At 47.7% G+C, this 19732-nt stretch overlaps 1 protein-coding gene across 1 annotated transcript in view; it reads right to left on the reverse strand.

Moving 5' to 3' along the window:
• KATNIP (katanin interacting protein) overlaps nt 1-19732 on the reverse strand; it is a 203661-nt gene that overhangs the window by 168228 nt on the left and 15701 nt on the right. The window lies entirely within an intron of this gene.

The raw sequence follows: 19732 nt of genomic DNA on the forward strand, positions 1-19732 counted from the left end.
AACTGGATAGGCAAGACCAATCATAATCAAATGATTTTAAGAAAATGTAGCCTATTATTTTATGATGGGAAAATGGTATACTCTTGAAATAAAGCAAAGGCAAGGAAATGCTAATTCACAGCGTTACTTGACTTTAATGAACAAAGCCTCAGCTCTTTAATCTGGAGCATTATCTGCACTCTGCAAGGGCCCACAGCCTCTAGTGTTCCCAGTCGAATTGCATTTTTATTAAATTGTTTGGATTATAAAATGCCTTCCACTGTGCATACACATAACCTCTGATGTGCTGCACCAAACCCCAAACTTGGACACAGGTGACGATACAGATGGGAATTAGCAGGAATCCCCGCATTTCACATAATGGGCAATTTCAGAGAAAATTGTTGCTTATCTGAGAAAACTGGTAGCCTAACATTTGAAGGCATGCATAAATTCAACAGATCGACACCAGAATGTTTAAATAGGCTGTTCTAAATGCAGAACTTTTATGGCAGTGTCCATTATAAAAGAACTCCTTAATGAAAAATTAATGGATTGCCTTGGTTTTAAAATAGAAAATGATAGTCACTGCACATTGTCAAGGCGTCTCCCAAACTATCCAACTTCGCCCTCGAGTGGCTATTTGTGAGGGTGCCACAACCACAGGTCCCATTAGCCAAGAAGGCTTAGTGATGACCTATTGAGAGGCAAGAGATGGGGACCATTGGACATGGTCCCTTCCAGTGGGTCTACACGTGACCGGGGCCTGATGGGGGTGGGGCTCCCAGTGGGCAATAAAGCACAAGGCAGGAAACGTAGCTCTTTCTGAGAAGGTGAGAATAAGGGAAGAAATAAAGCCCAGAGATGAACCTCTGGCCAAACTAGGGCCAATATTTAAAAGGATTTAGAAAAGAGACACCTGGTGACTTCTCAGGAGACCACGGATTAGACAGTATCGTGGTACAGTAAACATCTTTTGGGTTAACTGCTCAGCCATAATAACACCCTAAACTGCCCCCTTCTCTTTTCTTCTCCTCCCCATCCCCAGGGTGGGACCCTGACCCTGCTGCAGCCAATTAGAATCGCAGCCTCGGGAATTTGGAATTGGTTCTGAGAGACGGGTTAAGAGGGCCAGAGCAGGGTTCTCTGTGTGTGAGCTTGGACACGGTGACCAGCCAGCCTTGGGATAGACCAGTGGTCGGCAAACTCATTAGTCTACAGAGCCAAATATCAACAGTACAACGATTGACATTTCTTTGGAGAGCCAAATTTTTTAAACTTAAACTTCTTCTGACGCCACTTCTTCAAAATAGACTCGCCCAGGCCGTGGTATTTTGTGGAAGAGCCACACTCAAGGGGCCAAAGAGCCGCATGTGGCTCGCGAGCCGCAGTTTGCCGACCACTGGGATAGACTAATAGAGAATGACAGACAGAACGGACTTAGCTGAAACTGACGGCATGCCTGCCTCTGCGGTCACAGAGACCCACTTAGACCAATGGTCGGCAAACTGCGGCTCGCGAGCCACATGCGGCTCTTTGGCCCCTTGAGTGTGGCTCTTCCACAAAATACCACGGCCTGGGCGAGTCTATTTTGAAGAAGTGGAGTCAGAAGAAGTTTAAGTTTAAAAAATTTGGCTCTCAAAAGAAATTTCAATCGTTGTACTGTTGATATTTGGCTCTGTTGACTAATGAGTTTGCCGACCACTGACTTAGACTATTCTGTATGTATTTTCTTTCTTTCCTTTTCTTTTTCCTTTTTTTGCCTTAAGACAAAGAACCCAGGATTTAGGGATGAGAAAGAGCCGAGGAAAACATACCACTGTGGTGGGGGATGGCGATAGTTGCGGAGGTTGTAGGTGTGTTAGGACAGGGGGGTATATGAGAACTCTCTGTACTTTCTACTCTGTTTTGCTATGAACCTTAAACTGCTCTAAAAATAAAGTTGTTTATTTTTGTATTTTTGTACTAGAGGCCCGGTGCACGAAATTCATGCATGGGGGCGTGGTGTCCCTCAGCCCAGCATGCACCCTCTCCAATCTGGGACCCCTCGAGGGATGTCCGACTGCCCGTTTAGGCCCGATCCCAGCATCGGACATCCCTCTCACAATCCAGGACTGCTGGCTCTCAAATGCTCGCCTGCCTGCCTTCCTGATTGCCCCTAACCACTCCCTTGCCAGCCTGATTGATGCCTAACTGCTCCCTTGACAGCCTGTTTGCCCCTAGCTGCCCTCCCCTGCAGGCCTGGTCACCCCTAACTGCCCTCCCCTGCAGGCCTGGTCACCGCTAACTGCCCTCCCCTGCAGGCCTGGACCCCCCAACTGCTCTCCCTTGCAGGCCTGGGTCCTCCCCAACTGCCCTTCCCTGCAGGCCCGGTCACCTCCAACTTCCCTCCTCTGTGGGCCTGGTCACCCCTAACTGCCCTCCCCTGCAGGCTTGATCGCCCCCAACTGCCCTCCCTTGCAGACCTGGTCCCTCCCAACTGCCCTCCCCTGCTGGCCATCTTGTGGCAGCCATCTTGTGTCCACATGGGGGCAGCCATCTTTGACCACATGGGGCAGCCATCTTGTGTGTTGGAGTGATGGTCAATTTGCATATTACTCTTTTATTAGATAGGATTTTTAGAAAAGAGTCCAGGATATAGGGATCAAGTGATATGAGTTGTTAGGCCAATTTTATTCCAACTTCCTTACTCTGAGGCTCTGGGGCAGGAGCCAGGGTGGACAGCTCCCACAATCACTTGCTCTGGCTATCAGAGGAGGGATACACCAGGTAATACAGGCCAGGTAATGCTTAGCCAGGATCTAGGAGACAGGCCTGGACCTGGAACAGGACAGAGTGGGCTGGAGGCCAGGGGTCAGAGAAGGAGGTTTTTAGTAGCAGAAGTAGTTCTGAGGCAAGTAAGATGCCAGAAGGGCCAAGTAAGGCCCAGAGCAAGGGTAGGAAGCAGGAAGGAAACAGAGCTAGGCCAGGGTAAGCATGGCGGACGCCCTAGTCTAGCTGAGGTCCTTCCTGTGCTGGTCGGACACATGTATGGGGACCTGGTCCAGTGGACAGCTAACCAGTTAGGGCACCCTGGATAAGTCACAGGATCCAACAGGATCTCTCTGGACCATATTTCCTTCCTTAAAAAAAAGAAATTAGACTGAATTACCTCCGGGTTTGCTTTTCTTCTATAAAATTCTGTATATAAGGAACAGGGAAAGAAACCACCATTAAGCTGGGTCATAAAAACAAAATATTAATACAAAAAACATAGAGCTTAACCACTGAAATATGAAAGCAAATCTCTCTACTGGAGTTAATTAGAAGCTTCTTTATTCATTAAATTGGAAAACAATGTGCTTATTTTCCAATGAAGATAATTTGTTCTAATTACATGCATTTGTTATCTAATGCTCCTGTCCTCACACCACTGAGCCCCCTCTCTCCTCCAGGTAACTCAATGTGGACAGCTCCTTCTTGCCAAGGATGGGAGGAACCAGATTACACCACACCTGTCTACTTAGCTTCTCCGAGTATCCTCCTACCCAGATCTCATTCTATTCCCACAATTCAGCGAGTGAGGTGGAAGGAGGAACATTAACATATATGCTGCTTGCAAAATTAAGGGGATGTTCCTCTGCCTTTTGCAAGGTGACCTGCCAGATTCAGTCATGAAACAATAAATAAGGCCAAATGTAAATGACACCTGTGTACCTCACTTTATAAAACAGATGTGTGCCTGGGGAAAAGATGAAAGAAGTGAATGCACTGAATTTTTTAACTACAATATCGTTCTCTCACTTATGATTTCAGAGAGATTTTATCTGCCCTCAGGATTTCTTTTCCGTGGTAGGAAAACTGTGGCATTCAGTTTTACTTTGCTCTAGATGCTGATAATAATATTCATCACTACCATTCAGAGGGGAGTTGTTGCTTCCTTGAATGTTAGCTTCTGAAGTCATCAGGCAAGGAGAAATCAACATCAAAATTACCGCTGGAAAGGAGCCTTACATCTCCCGCAAAGCACAGTCTCCAGGACACAGCCTTTCAGATCCATTGCTGCAGACTAGTATGCATGTGCAATATTTAATGCATATGGAAATGTATGATACATGATAAAAATATTGTTTATGATATTTCTAATTAAACTATTCATATTGTAATTACTCCCTCTATTTTTCCTCTTGGAGCTGGAGGAGAGTAGCAAGGGGTGGGGACAAGAGAGGGGCATGTAGTTCATGAAAGTTAAATGCGGGCTTGCTGCAGCCCCCCTGTACTGGACACCTAATACGTGCCAAGTCTACACAAGCTTCATGTCCCACATCCTCACAACCACTTCTTTAGATCCGGGGTCAATAACCTTTGTCTGTAGAGCTAGATAGTAAATATTTTTTACTTTATAGGCCATAAGGTCTCAGGTACAACGAACTATTCAACTCTGCCATTGCAGTGTGAAAGCAGCCATAGACACTATGTAAACAAGCAGGTGTGGTTGTGTTCCAATAAAACTTTATTCATAAAAACAGGCAGCAGAGCCTGGTTGGTGTGGCTCAGTTGGTTGGGTGTGTTCCATGCACCGAAAGGTTGTGGGCTCAATCCCAGATGAGGGACATGCAAGAGGCAGCCGAAAATGTTTCCTCTCACATTATCTCTGTCTCTGTCTCTCTCTTTCTCTTTCTCTCCCTTTCTCTCTAAAACAAACAAAGAACTAAATAAAACAGGCAGCCGGCTAGTCTTTGGCCCACAGGCAGCAGTTTGCTGATTCTCACTTTAGATGGGCAGTACTATTCCCATCGCTACAAACCAATGATGAAATGAGAAACAAAATGGGGGTGATTGAGCTGCATGCTCAAGGCCACAAACATGTAGCAGGGCTCAGTGTGCTCCTCATCACCATCATCACTACCACATCCTCGGCATGAGCAGTGTCATCACCACCACCATCATTATCACCACCACTAACAGGACCTCACCTTAATCAGAGTTTACTGTGTGCCCCTCATTGAGCTCCAGGCTAAGTACATAAATCAACTCGTTTACTCTTCACAACTACCCTAGGAAATAGGTATTATTATTATCCCACTTATCAGAGGAGGGCACCCAGCCCCAAAGAGGTTAGGAAAGTGTCCAGTATCACCCAGCTAGTGAGTAGCAAAGCTTTGATTTGAATCTGGGCAGTTTGGCCCCGGGGCCTGCATGCCTAACCAATAAGTACACTGCCCCTGTCAGCTCTTTAAAGACAAGTACAAGAAGGCCAGAATGGGCTGGGGAGGGAGTCTGACTTAAGGATCTCTTTCTGTGGTGCAGCTGTTTAATGTACTTGGGACACCTAAAGCAATTAACAAGGGGATTAGAAGAAAAAGATTCCTCAAGGGCAAAGGGAGATGGAGCTCCCTACTGGCCAGATAAAGCCAAATGTGGAAAGGCAAACTTGGCAGTCACAACATACCATCCACTCAGGTAAATGCACAGCCTTGACCGGCAGGGGTGGGCTTTGGAGAATGAAGGTGAGTCAGTGGAAATCCTACAGGCAGAGGGCCCCTGCAGGGACCTCCCATCACAGAGGAGTTCTGAACAAAGAACTTGTTTCTCCCCGCTGGGGTGATGGTGCTTCCCTTAGGTTACTAAAATAAGCTTATTTCTTCTGTTGTCCAAATAGGAGGGCTCGCAGTGCTCTCGGTCTTATATGTCTATGTAATTTAATTTAAATGACAAATGTCCCATTGAGATTCCACTTTCCCTCACCTATCTGACTGGCAGAAATCCAGAGGTTTGACAATATACTGTGGGCAAGAGCTGGGAAGCAGGCACTTTTGAGCACGGCTGGGAGGATTACAAAATGGCACAGCCCCTTTGGAGGATATTTCAGGGATATCCTCAAAGGACAAATGCATTTTCCCTCTGAGCTAGCAATATCACTTCTAGGAGTCTACCGTGAAGAAACGCCTCCATAAACAGGAAACAAATGCATGCACAAGGTACCCACTGTATCATCACTTACATCAGTGAACATTAGAAATAACACTTAAGTCTAAAAGTAGGGACTGGCTGAATAAATATGGTGAATCCACACAATGGGGTGGAATACTATGAAGTTAGAAGAAAAAATAAGCAGGCTCCTTATACATCTTTTTTTCCCTTATATATCTTATCCTATCTAATGAAGAGGGAATATGCTAATTGACCCTCATGCAGTCGCAAAGATGGAGGCGCCCACAGTCAATAAGGAGGGAATATGATAATTACTGCCCCGCCCTCAAATATGGTGGTGCCCACAGCCAATAAGGAGGGAATATGCTAATTTCCCCACCCTCAAAGATGGCAGAGCCCACAGCCACAAGATGGCAGTGCCCAGTCCCCTCAGCCCCGCCGAGGCAGCAGGCACATGGCATGGCCGGGCCCACCCCCAGGTGCCTCTGGGGTCCCTCAGCCCCCCAGCCGCCGAGGGCCAGCCTGAGGCACAGGCAAGCCTCGGATAGCCACTGTCCAGCTGCTGAGGTGCAGGCGAGCCTCAGATGGCAGCTGCCCAGCCGCCCAGAGCTGCCTAAGGCGCAGGTAATCAGGGCCGGCAGAGGCTTGCACTGCCGGCAGTGGTAGCAGCAGAGGTGTGATGGGGATGTCACCTTCTCCTGATCACCAGGTTGCCTCCTGCCCGAGGGGTCCCGGACTGTGAGAGGGGGCAGGCCAAGCTGAGGGACCCCCCCGTCCAGTGCATGAATTTTCATGCACCAGGCCTCTATTCTATACTGATAAAAGTGTAATATGCTAATTAGACCGGACATCTTCCAGGCGAACTTCTGGACGTCCTTCCAGACAAAACCACAGTGGCGGGGCTGAGGCAGAGGCAGTTAGGAGCAATCAGGCCAGCAGGGGAGAGCAGTTAGGGCAATCAGCCAGCAGGGGAGAGCAGTTAGGGGGATCGGGCCAGCAGGGGAGAGCAGTTAGGGGGATCGGGCCAGCAGGGGAGAGCAGTTAGGGGGATCGGGCCAGCAGGGGAGAGCAGTTAGGGGGATCGGGCCAGCAGGGGAGAGCAGTTAGGGGCAATCAGGCAGGCAGGCAGAGGCGGTTGTGGCGATCGGGCAGGCAGGGGAGCAGTTAGGGGCATCAGGCAGGCAGGCAGAGTGGTGAGGGGCGATCAGGCAGGCAGGCAGGTGAGCGGTTAGGAGCCAGCAGTCCTAGATTGTGAGAGGGATGTCCGACTGCCGGTTTAGGCCCGATCCTGCAGGCATTGGGCCTAAACCGGCAATCGGACATCCCCTAAGAGGTCACAGATTGGAGAGGGTGCAGGCCGGGCTGAGGGACACCCTTCCCTGCACAATTTTGTGCACCAGGCCTCTAGTCCTATATAATAAAAGGGTAATATGCAAATAGACCAAATGGCAGAACCAAACAACCAATCAAAGCATAATATACTAATGATATGCTAAGGCTGCTCAACCGCTCGCTATGACATGCACTGACCACCAGGGGGGCAGATGCTCTGACTGATAGGTTAGCTTGCTGCTGGGGTCCAGCCAATTGAGCAAGATGGGCCAGACACACCCTGGAGCCCTCCCACAGTCCCTCCCTGGCCCGATCGTGCACCGGTGGGGTCCCTCAGCCGGGCCTGCACTCTCTTGCAATCCGGGACTCCTCAGAAGTTATCAGAGAGCCGATTTCAGCCTGATCCCGCAGGTCACTCCCCTTGGGAGGGTACCAGATGCAGGGCTCATAGCTGGCAAGCATTGCTGTGGCAGCGTGAGCCTCTCCTGATTGGGACTGATTGGTAGGCACAGTGGGGATGTTATGAGCAGGAGCGGCAGTAGGAGCTGCAGGCAGTGTTGGACTGTGGGTTTCAGCCCAAATCCTGCAGGCCACCCAGAAGGACCCCACCCATACATGAATTCATGCACCGGGCCTCTAATAGATGATAATATGTTAAGTGAAAAAATCAAGGGGTGGAAAGTTTAAATAGCATGCAATTTTTCTCTAAGAAAGAGGGAAAATAAGAATGTATACTCATATTGGTTTTATTGGTACAAAAAACCACCTGGAAGGCACATGCACAGGAGTAGCTTCTTCAATGTATGTTTGTTTGTTTTTTCATTTAAGATTTTTTATTGATTTTTAGAGAGAGAAGTGAGAAGGAGAGAAACATTGATGTGACAGCGAAATATTAATCGGCTGCCTCCTACATGCCCCTCACGGGGGCTCAAGCCCATGTGCCCTGACAGGGAATCAAACTAGCAACCCTTCAATTCATAGGATACCCAACCCACTGAGCCACACCAGCCAGGGTTCAATGTATATCCTTTATAAAGTAGGTCCTCGGGTTACGTCGGAGATCCGTTCCTATGGCGTGACATAACGCGATTTTCACCGTAAGTCGGAACCCACCTACATAAGCACCTACGTCACTCACATGGAGCACATACACAGCAGTAATTAAGTGAAACAGTAAAAAAAATTTAAAGAAAGATAATTCCTGACCTTTACTTGTCATAAATAAGTAATAAAAAACATAAAGCACATAGTACATACGTCGAAATGACGGAACTTTTTTTTTATAAATAAATGGTAGATGGCAACGTAACTATGAAACATATGTCAAGTTCGACGTAACCCAAGGACTGCCTGCATTGATTTTTTTTTGCTTTATGAAAAAATTCTTTATTGTTGAATGTATTACATATGTCCACCTCCCCCCCCCATTAACCCCTTCTAGCCCACACCCCCCATCCCCGCCCCAGGCCTCCACCACCCTATTGTCTGTGTCCATGGGTTATGCATATATGCAGAGAAGATCTTCGGTTGATCTCTTCTCACACCCCCACCCCCACCTTCCCTCTGAGATTTGACAGTCTGTTCCATGTTTTTATGTCTCTGGATCTATTTTGTTCAAGTTTATTTTGTTCATTAGATTCCACATATGAGTGAGATCATGTGATACTTATCTTTCTCTGACTAGCTTATTTCCCTTAGCATAATACTCTCTAGGTCCCTCCATGCTGTCCCAAAGGGTAAGAGATCCTTCTTTTTTACTGCTGCATAGTACTTCATGGTATAAATGTACCACAGCTTATTTTATCCACTCATCTACTGATGGTACTTGGGCTGTTTCCAGATCTTAGTTATTGTAAATTGTGCTAGTATGAACATAGGGGTGCATACATTCTTTCTGATTGGTGTTTCGGGTTTCCTAGGATAGATTTCTAGAAGTGGGATCACTGGGTCAAACAGCAGCTCCATATTTAATTTTTTGAGGAAACTCCATACTGTTTTCCATAAAGGCTGCACCAGTCTGCATTCCCACCACCAGTGTGCTAGGGTTGCCTTTTCTCCACATCCTCGCCAGCACTTGTCATTTGTTGATTTGTTGATGGTAGCCATCCTGACAGGTGTGAGGTGATTATTTTTACTTTTGAATGATTTATTTGGATATATTCCCTATTCAAGAAAGTAAAATAAAGTAAAAATATTGAATGTCCAAAGCCTGATTCAAATTTTTAAAAGATACCACATAATGAGAAATGCTGTAAGCCTTCCCATCTGAGGTCTGAGAGGGGGTGGTCTGTGGGAGGGAGATGAAGTAGCCTCCATGAACCTTGGGGGCCCAAAGCTTGCTGGAAAGAGAACACAATATTTTCAGAGAACAAACTGCCTTCTTTTAAGAAATTAATCTGTAATGCATGAGAGATAAGAATGAAGTGACAAAATGGTTTCAGGAAACAATTTCTTAGCTAGGCCAATAGGCTATGGTGACCTGCTCATTTATTTGAGGGCAAAGTTTGTCTTGTGTGTTTTTTTAAATATATTTTTATTGATTTCAGAGAATGGAGAGGGAGAGATAGAAACATCAATGATGAGAACCATTGATTGGCTGCCTCCTGCACACCCCACACTGGGGATCAAGCCCATAACACAGGCATGTGCCCTTGACCGGAATTGAACCCAGGACCCTTTAGTCCGCAGGCCGATGCTCTATCCACTGAGCCAAATCAGCTTGGGCGAGGGCAAAGATTTATGAAATAGCTAGACGAGATGAAAGATGAAAAAGGAAAGGGAGGAAAATTTGGGCCTGTTCTAATGTGTTGTCTGGAAATCATGGTTTCCTAGTGCTTCCTGAGCACTACACTGTTAGGTTTGCCCCAGCTAATAGCTCTTGGGATTCCCTGTCATGTGCAACACAAAGCCACCCAAGGTCACAGAGCAAGGAAGGAGAAGAACTTGGGTTAGCAATGAGTCAGTCTAGCTGCTCAGCCAGTGTTCGCTACAGCCTGCTGCCTGCCTGCTCCCTGCACACCCTGCCCCCACCTCCACAGGCCTTCAGCCCCATCCCAGCTTCCTGAACTTTGATCCTGGCTTCAACCTACAGCCTTTGCAAAGACAAATGTGGCAGAGTAAAAGGGGGCAGGATGGGGACAGGACAGCATGTAGAGCACCTGCCCAGCTTAATGGAGAATCACTATTGGGCTCCAGCCGCAGGTTTCCAAGCAGAAATGTGGGCTCAGGTTTGTTCGATTGAATTTTTCCAGAGAAGTCCAGTTTTATGAAAAAGCTTCTAATTTTTTTAAGTGGGAAGTTTGTTTTATTTTGATAAGATTTTTAAATTAATTATTAGAGAGAGAAGAAGGGAGAATGAGAGAGAAAGAGAAACATTGATGTGAGACTGGAACATCAACAGGCTGCCTCCTGCACATTCCTTACCAGGGATTAAGCCCAAAACCCAGGCATGTGCACTGACCAGGAATCAAACCTGCAACACTTCAGTGCACAGGATGACCCCCAATCAACTGAGCCACACCAGCCAGGGCAAAGATTCTAATTTTTAAATGCTGATAAGTAATTTAAAAAGAATTTTAAGCTCTGTCAGTCCCAACAAAACAGGCCTCAAGTTTCCAACCTAAGAGGTAACTAGGCAGAAGACTGGAAAATCTCTGGCTCATCCCATTATCTCTCTCTATATATATCTATATATATATATATAAAAGGCTAATATGCTAAGTGTCTGATCATCCGACTGGTCGCTGTGACGCACACTGACCACCAGGGGGCAGATGCTCAACACAGGAGCTGCCATGACGTACACTGGCCATTTACAGAGAAACGGCACGGCGGACCTGGTGCCCACAAAGCAACACTCAGCTTCCCACAAGTGGGGCACAGGCCCCACCACCACCCTGGAGCAACAGCCCACCAAATCGCAGCCAATGCTGCCAAGACCCCATGGCACAAAATTCAGCCATCAGCCAAGCCCAACCTGGCAACAGTGGCTATGGGTGCCAGGTAAAGACACCACATAGCAACGCCTGGCTTCCTCTCCCTAGTGACGACTAGCCTCCTTGCAGTTTCTTCAGCCCAGGAACACAACTTGCTTTATAGCCAGGTGCAAACATTTCACACTTTAACCAAATGTCTGTGAAGCATTTTCCCATGCCTCATCTCATTTGATCCTCACAGAAGTCCTGGAGTAGGTAGATAGGAGACTCGGTGGAATCCTATTTTCTTTTCATTAGCCAGAAAACGGAGATTTAGAAAGCTTAGAAACTTGACACGATTGAGAAGAAGAAATGGTGAACCTTGAAAATGACTTCAGCTTTTCTCACTGTACAGAACATAGTCAAACACTGCTGCAGTTAAATATTTTACACTTTGTTCTCCCTGTGTGATCTACAGTAATAATCTGCTTTGTGTTGATATTTACTGCTGTGTTGCTGGCAATTACCTGAAAGAGAAGTTGGGGTGCTTCCCTGGGCTGGAAAAAGTTTAGCTAAATCAGAAAGCAGGCCTAATTAAGCAAGTTTATTCTATAGTAGAGGCCCAGTGCATGAAAATTCATGCACTGGAGGGGGGTGTCCCTCAGCCCGGCCTGCCTGCTCTCACAGTCCAGGAGCCCTCAGGGGCAGGAGGTGACTGGCAATCTGGGGAAGGCGACGCTCCCATCACACCACTGCTGCTGCCACTGCTGGCAGTGCAAGCCTCGGCCGGCCCTGGTTACCTGAGCCTCAGGCAGCCCTGGGTAGCTGGGTAGCCGACATCTGAGGTTTGCTTGCACCTCGGGCTGGCCCTGGGTGGCTGGGCAGCCGACATCTGAGGCTTGCCTGTACCTCAGGTGTCGGCTGGGCAGCCACCATCCACGGTTTGCCTGTGCCTCAGGCAGGCCCTGGGTGGCTGGGGGGCTGAGGGGACTGGGGGACTCCGGAGGCAGGTACGCGGAGCAGCCAGACCCACCTGGGGGCAGGCCCAGCCATGCCGTGCACCTGCCACCCTGACGGGGCTGAGGGGACTGGGTGCCGCCATCTTGTGGCTGTGGGCACCACCATCTTGGAGAGCGTGGCAGTCAATTGGCATATTTCCTCATTATTGGCTGTGGGAGCCGCCATCTTTGTGAGGGCATGATGGTCAATTAGCATATTCCCTCTTTATTAGATAGGACTAGAGGCCCAGTGCACAACATTCGTGCACTGGGGAAGTCCCTCAGCCCGGCCTGCACCCTCTCACAGTCCAGGACCCCTCAGGGGATGTTCACCTGCTGTGGAGTTGGGAGAAGCTCCTGCCACTGTGCTGTGCTCGCCAGCTGTGAGCCTGGCTTCTGGCTGAGCAGCGCTCCCCCTGTGGAAGCGCACTGACCAGCAGGGGGCAGCTCCTGCATTGAGTATCTTCCCCCTGGTGGTCAGTGCGCGTCATAGCGACCAGTCATTCCACTGTTCAGTCAATTTGCATATTAGGATCTTATTATACCTATATATATAAAGAGCCAAGGTCGTAACATCCAAAATGACCGAAGGCTTGACCAAACGCCAGGCTGCATGCACAGCAGGCGAGCGGGCTGAACTGCTGACCTCTTGTAGAGAGAGAGAGAGAGAGAGAGGTGGGGCTGATCAGCAGTGGCAGTGGTTGCTGGCAAGGCCTGGAGAGAGAAGCAGGGTGATCACTTCTCTCTGGGCCTTGCCAACAGCCAAGCCTCTCTCTCTCTCTCCCCGAGGTCAGTAGTTCAGCCTGCTCGCCAGTAGCCTGCTGATCAGCCCAGCCTCTATGATCAGGCCTGGAGATAGGCCCGGAGATGCTGACTGGCATAGAAACCGACCAATGAGAACCAAATCTGGGTGAACTGCGAGGAGCCAATGGCTGCCTAGGAGGCAGAGCTTTTGACGCTGACTGGCATAGAAACTAACCAATCAGAACCTACTCTGGGTGAACTGCGAAGGCAGAACCTAAGGTGGGGGCTGAGGCGGAGTTTTAAGGGCAACAGCTGTTTGGTGTAAGGCAGTGGTCAGCAAACCGCGGCTTGTGAGCCACATGTGACTCTTTGGCCCCTTGAGTGTGGCTCTTCCACAAAATACCACGGCCTGGGCGAGTCTATTTTGAAGAAGTGGTGTTAGAAGAAGTTTAAGTTTAAAAAATTTATCTCTCAAAAGAAATTTCAATCGTTGTACTGTTGATATTTGGCTCTGTTGACTAATGAGTTTGTCGACCACTGGTGTAAGGTGTAAGAAAGTGATTCAATTTTTTAATGACCGGTTTGGCAGTATAGTGCATATGGCTGGCTATCAGTTCAGATATAGGGATTATGTGTTTTTGTGTGCCAAGAACATCTCCTCCTGCTAAAAAAGGCTTTTCCCCCCAATTTAAGCAATCCTATCCTATATAATCTATCTATACTAATAAAAGGGTAATATGCTAATTAGACCAGGTCGACCGGCCATCTTCCAGACGTCTGACTTCCTTCTGGATAAAGCCATGGTGGTGGGACCAAGGCAGAGGCAGTTAGGGACAATTAGGCCAGCAGGGGAGGGCAGTGGGGGGCAAGATCAGGCTGGCAGGGGAAGGCAGTTGGGGGCGACCAGGCCAGCTGGGGAAGGCAGTTGAGGGTAAGATCAGGCCTGCAGGGGAGGGCAGTTGGGGGCGAGATCAGGCCAGCAGAGGAGGGCAGTTGGGGACGAGATCAGGCCGGCAGGGGAGGGCAGTTAGGGGTGATCAGGCAGGCAGGCAGATGGATTAGGGGCAATCAGGCAGGCAGTCAGGCGAGTGGTTAGGAGCCAGTTGTCCCAGATTGCGAGAGGGATTTCCCAGATTGGAGAGGGTGCAGGCTGGGCTGAGGAACCCCTCGCCATGCACAAATTTCGTGCACGGAGGAACTCCCCCGCTCTGTGCACAAATTTCATGCACCGGGCCTCTAGTAGGATATATAAAAGGCTAAGTTGATTCGCGCACGCACACTACATATAAAGCTCTTGCTGGCGCCAATCGCATACATGTGTTTCAATCTATCATTGTCGATCATGAATTTGGTTGACACTTCTATTATGGAGAAAGGGCAAATAGCGATATTAAAATATTTCTTCTAATTAATTTCCTTTTGGTGTGCACCATGCCACTAGTTTCTTCATCTCAATGTATGGGCCCTTTTATTGGAAGGGCCCATGCATTGAGCTCTTTAAGGAAATCTCATCGTAACAACAGAAATCTATTAGACAAAGAGCATGACTGTTTGGAAGTCAGGTAAAAAGACTGGCTCTAAGACACAATCTCCTCTTCAAGTCCCATGCGCACCTCCAGGCTGGTTCTGGGCCTTTAAATTACTTCTGTCTTCTGAAGGCCTGGAACAATATCTCCATCACTTTTTCTTTGCATTTCCTGTGTAACTCAAATTCCCAGGGCCCGGTTTAATGCCAAATTACCTGAGATAAACAAGTCACACTAAGATCTTCTTTTCTTTTCCAAACCTAAACAACAGCTGGCAGCTGGAAATGGTTATTTATAACCTGCACACCAACACATGCATTTGCTTGGTTTACTGGTTGAAATGCTTAGCCGTGCATTCTGTGGCCGGCCTAATAGATGGGAGGCTGGGGACAATGCTGCGCAGTGGCTAGAGGGTAGGCTATGGGGTCAGTCTGTCTGGCTCAGCCAATCATTACCTGTTTGGCAATCCTAACTGTCCCCATTCCATTACAGCAAGCATGTCAAACTCATGGCCCACGGGCCGCATTCCTCATTTATTTGGCCCGTGTTAGCCTTTGAGTTTAACATGCTTGCATTACAGTCAATTGTCAGGGTTAAGATAGTACATGTGAAACACTTAGACTAGTGATCTGTGCATAGTAGGCACTTAGCACTTAGTAGTTCCCTCACCCAGAAACAGCTGACTGTTCGTGGATCTCAGCAAGTTCTGTTGCACTGGCAAACAAACCTGTCCACTCCTTGCCATCATCCCTCCGTGAGCTGTCATCTTTTTCCCTAGCCACTTGGTGGGTCTCTTGCCTCCACTATTGCTGGGCTTTTCCCACGGAAGCCATCTAAAACTAAGCCTGTATCTCGTCTGCTTGACGCACCAGTATTTCCCCCTCCCCTTGCTCACTTTCACACACGGTCCTGCTCCTTGGACTCAGGATTCCTTCCTCCTTGAGGCCTTTGCCCTCATCCTCTTGGTCTTCTCATCAATTTGATCTCAGCTTAAAGGGACTTTAAGCACAGCACTTATTAGACCTATTTCTTGTTAATATGTTTGTGGTCTGTCTCCTCCACTAAAATATCAGCTTTGAGAAATCGGAGGCTGCTGTCTAGGGTTTTTGTCACAGAATTTCCCACACCTGGAACAGTGCCTGGAATGGTGTAGACATCAGTAGACCTTTCTGGAACCGATAACTGAGTGTATGAAATTTCTAAATGGACAATGCCGGAAGGGACAGGAGGCAGGATGACTTCTGGAACTGCTGGAAAGACTTCTTCTTCTCTCACGGTGTGCTTTCCTGACCCTTCCCCCTACTCTTTCTGGGACGGTGAAGCGAAATATGATACAGTAAGTTTAATACACCATTAGAGATAATTGAAAAATATTGATTTTTTTTTCATGTGAAATTAAGTAAATACCACACCTCTGTAATCTAATCAATGGCCTATGTGACAACATGCTTCCAGGCCAAAATGTACTTTGGTCTACTTCTGTATCCACCACACAAGGTCCCAAACCCATTCCCACTTCACACCCCACCCCACCTCATCCTCCCATCCCAGCCCCCGACAGAATACAAGTGAAGACACTGCATTTATGAAAATACAGGATGTGGCAAAAGTAAGTTTACAGTGGTGAGTACAGGCAACACAAAGTTTATTCTTGCTATTATTTATTAATTATTATATTATTTTCCACACGCACACTCTAGACCTACTTTTACTCCACTCTATATGTGTGCATGTGTATGTGTATCCAAAGTAAAGTATCTTCTGAGTATTTGCACCCTACCCCTCAAAAATAATCCTGCTGAACCTTGGAAAACACAAGAAATGGAGCATGAGATTCCCCTGGAATCCTAAGGAAAGAGATGCAGGGTTTTTTCTTGTAATTTGATAGCTAATTTTTACTGAACCTATTAAGTTCTAGGCACCATTCTAGGGTCTTTAGATGAATGAATTTATTTGATTCTCAGCCCTCTGGGAAGGTCCTACTATTAATCTCCATTTTACAATTTAAGATTCTAGGCACTGAGAGGTATGAGTTCTCAGAATTCTAACCCCCTCAGTCTGATCAACAAGCTCTGCTCCTTCTACTCCTCTCCAGAATATGGCTTGGATGGATAGCACCGAGAGAAAGGGAGAGAAAGGGAGAGAGGGAGAAAGCAAGAGAGAAGGGAGAGATGAGAGAGGAGGAAGAGAGAAAGGGAAAGAGAGAATAAATGAATCTAATCTCTGCCTTGGTTTGTCATGGTTCTAATCTGAAGGTTTAAAATGAAATCTCCATCTCAAAGGAAGCAAGCTGCAGAACTTCCCAAGGAGGGGGCTCATTAGGAGGAAGGCTTGGCAGGTGGGGGGAGGCTCCACTGGACTGAACGGATATGGGCCTGTTCTTCTCCTGGGCTTCCCATCAGGGGCACTTCACTCCTCATGCCTTGGCCTCACCCCACCTGCCAATAACAGTGATCAGACTAGATCTAAAGGCTGAGTCCAGCCCACAGACATTTGCCTGGTCTCCATGACGGTAAAAAATATATATATTTTTCAGACAATAGTTAAATTTCACTTGACATTCCCGAGTTCTAGACTATTTTGAAAAAAATAAAAAACACGGAAAGATCTGGCAACACAAGGCTTGCATTCATGCCTGGCAATAGTTGTCAGGAGCTGAGGACAATGGCCTGCCAGATGGCCTGATGCCCTCTGGATCCCCACCCCACAAATTGTCTCCCTGACAGTGAGGTCAAGTCCAAGTTGCCATTTATCAGCAGATCTGAGAAGTTTTCTTTCCCTACAGTGAAGATGAAAGTGATAGCTCATGTGTCCATGTCTCCAGGAAAAGTGAGAACCTCCACCTCCACCACCCTCGTTGTCTTGCAGCTGACACTGACATATGGACTTCCTGTGTGCCAGGCCTCTGCGTCATTTATTAATGCAACCAATTCTCACAACCCCAGGAAGAGGACATAGCTATTATCTCTACTTTATAGATGATGGAGAGAGGGAAAAGAGTACATTTCAAGAAATTAGTATACTCTCAGTGGGGATGGGAGGGAACAAGAAGAGATTAGCCAAAGAATATGTATGCATATATGCATAACCCATGGACGCAGACAAGAAGATGGGGAAGGTCTGGGGTGGGATGAGGGTTGAGTGGAGGGGAACAAAAATGGAGAAAAGAGACATCTGTAATAAAAAACATATACAATAAAATAATAATAATAATTACTTAATTAGTTAATTAATTAAAATAAATTAGTAGCCAATAGATTTCTTTACAAAAATGAAGAATATTCCCAGGTATGCAAAGTGTATTTAGGCATTGGAAGAATCTGGCATAGAGCTGCATAACGAAATAAACCCTGGCCACTGCAGTCATTTGTATTACCTGCCTGTTCCCTGCAGGCTTCTAACCTGTGACCCCTGCATGGGATCCCCAGGATCCTGAAATACATCAGTCACCACAATGGGATCCTGGACTAGATGTCAAGTCCCTTCCAGCTCTAACCTTCTATGATTTTAGGTGGGTTCATAAAATGTATCTAATTAGTTTGGGACTCCTTGGAGCAGAAACACACACACAGAACTGCAAGTTCACTCAGACGTGAGAAAAGTGTGGTGGTGCCTGCAGGGTCCTATGTTGGGGACCAGACAGCTGTGGTTGTCCAACCTCCTGCCAGGTGCTGCATTCACCCATAACTGTCCTGTCCTCAAAGGACATGTTAAGTCAGGGCTGTCTCCAGAGGATCCATCAGCTAAGGGGGGGTTAAGGTAGTATCGGGTTCCAAAATGAGGTGGTGAGACAGGCCAGTAAGCCAGGCCCAGTGGAACAGGGAAACTGAGACAGACAGCTGAAAGTCACCTCCCCAGAAATAACATCTAGGCCTCAGTTGTATTTCAGCTCGACTCAGAAAAGCAGCAAAAAGAGGTGGGGGGTACCAGGACCTGCTGTAATGAGTATCAATCCTCACACTGACCAATCAAGTGGAAACTACAACCCTGAAAGAGCATTCCTGGAAAACTGATGAATATTCTGCTGAAACCCTTCCCTAAGATGAGAGAGACAGAGAGAGATAAAAGCCTCAGGACAATGGATCCACTGTGCTCTCCCTCTGGGGAGCAGCCCCCACCATTCCCTTCCTCTCTTATTCCCCCACAGGCCTGCATCTCCTAAACTCTAAGGGTTCCCAGGAGACTTGCAACCTGGGGAGGCATGGGCAGCAGCAGCTGGTCACCGGTTAATCTCTTGACCCTGTTCCCAAGGCCCCGTTTTCTCTGACTTCCCAGAGAGCGAGGGCAGCCCAGCCTGGGCTCTCTTGTTGCTTCTTCTACACTAAGCCCTTCCTTGTTTTACTGTCTCCAGCTTTAGTAAACATTCCCTCACAGGCACCTGAACTCATGTGGTGACATTTTCCTACACAAAGTCAAGAACCCACACGCTACCGGCCACCCTGGGCAGACCGGCTCAGGGTCAGGTCTGCTTTCCAGTAACAGCAGGACATGACAGTGACAGTGACTTCCCTGGGAGAGGAAGTGGGGGGAGGACAGGAAGGTGACTGAGTAGCGGGAGAACAGAATAAACACAGAGGCTGTGGGGTATAAGAAAGGTAGCTAGGACAGGGCATATTATTAGGACTAGTTTGAATACTCCACCTGACAGTGCCTGAGGGACCAAACTTGTCCACTAGAGGAAGAGGAACCAGCCAGGTCTCTGGAGGCTTGGCCTGGAGACTTGGTTACAAGGATCTTTTCTCTGTCTGCTTTATGGAGACTGGCCAACAATTCACTAAGGGACAAATTGGTTCATCCCCTTCCTGGTTACGATGTCAACCCAGCAAACACTCATGGACATCTCCCTGTACCTGTCCTTGGGCCAAGTGTTGGACATACAAAGGAACAAAAGTGGGTCTCTACCCTCAAAGAAGAAGAAAGGCATGAAGCCCCATACCTGCAATAGCACGATGCATGAGGAGCTATATGGATCCTGCCAAGTATTAATTAATTCTGTACCACAATCTACAGTGTGGAGGTGACTGGAAAGAAGGGTGGCAGGGAGCACATCACTGGCAAGGCAGGGAGTTGGGAGAGAATATGGTGTGCCCAAGAGATAGCCAGCTTTCCAAGGTGTGTCGTGCAGGGTTTGAAATCTCAGGTGCCTGCAGGGTTGGGACAATATTCTCAATGCAAAAAGTGAGCACTTGATAACTGGCACCACCAGTCAGAAGAGGCCAAATTGTCATTACAAGTCAACTATTGAGGTGGCCACTGTTCAGTGCTAAGGACTTGGGCTGTGATGGAAGGCAGGCCCACTGGGGCCAAAGCACCGTTTTATCTGGAG

The sequence above is a fragment of the Eptesicus fuscus genome, chromosome 4, assembly GCF_027574615.1.
Source record: "Eptesicus fuscus isolate TK198812 chromosome 4, DD_ASM_mEF_20220401, whole genome shotgun sequence".
NCBI lineage: Eukaryota > Metazoa > Chordata > Mammalia > Chiroptera > Vespertilionidae > Eptesicus > Eptesicus fuscus.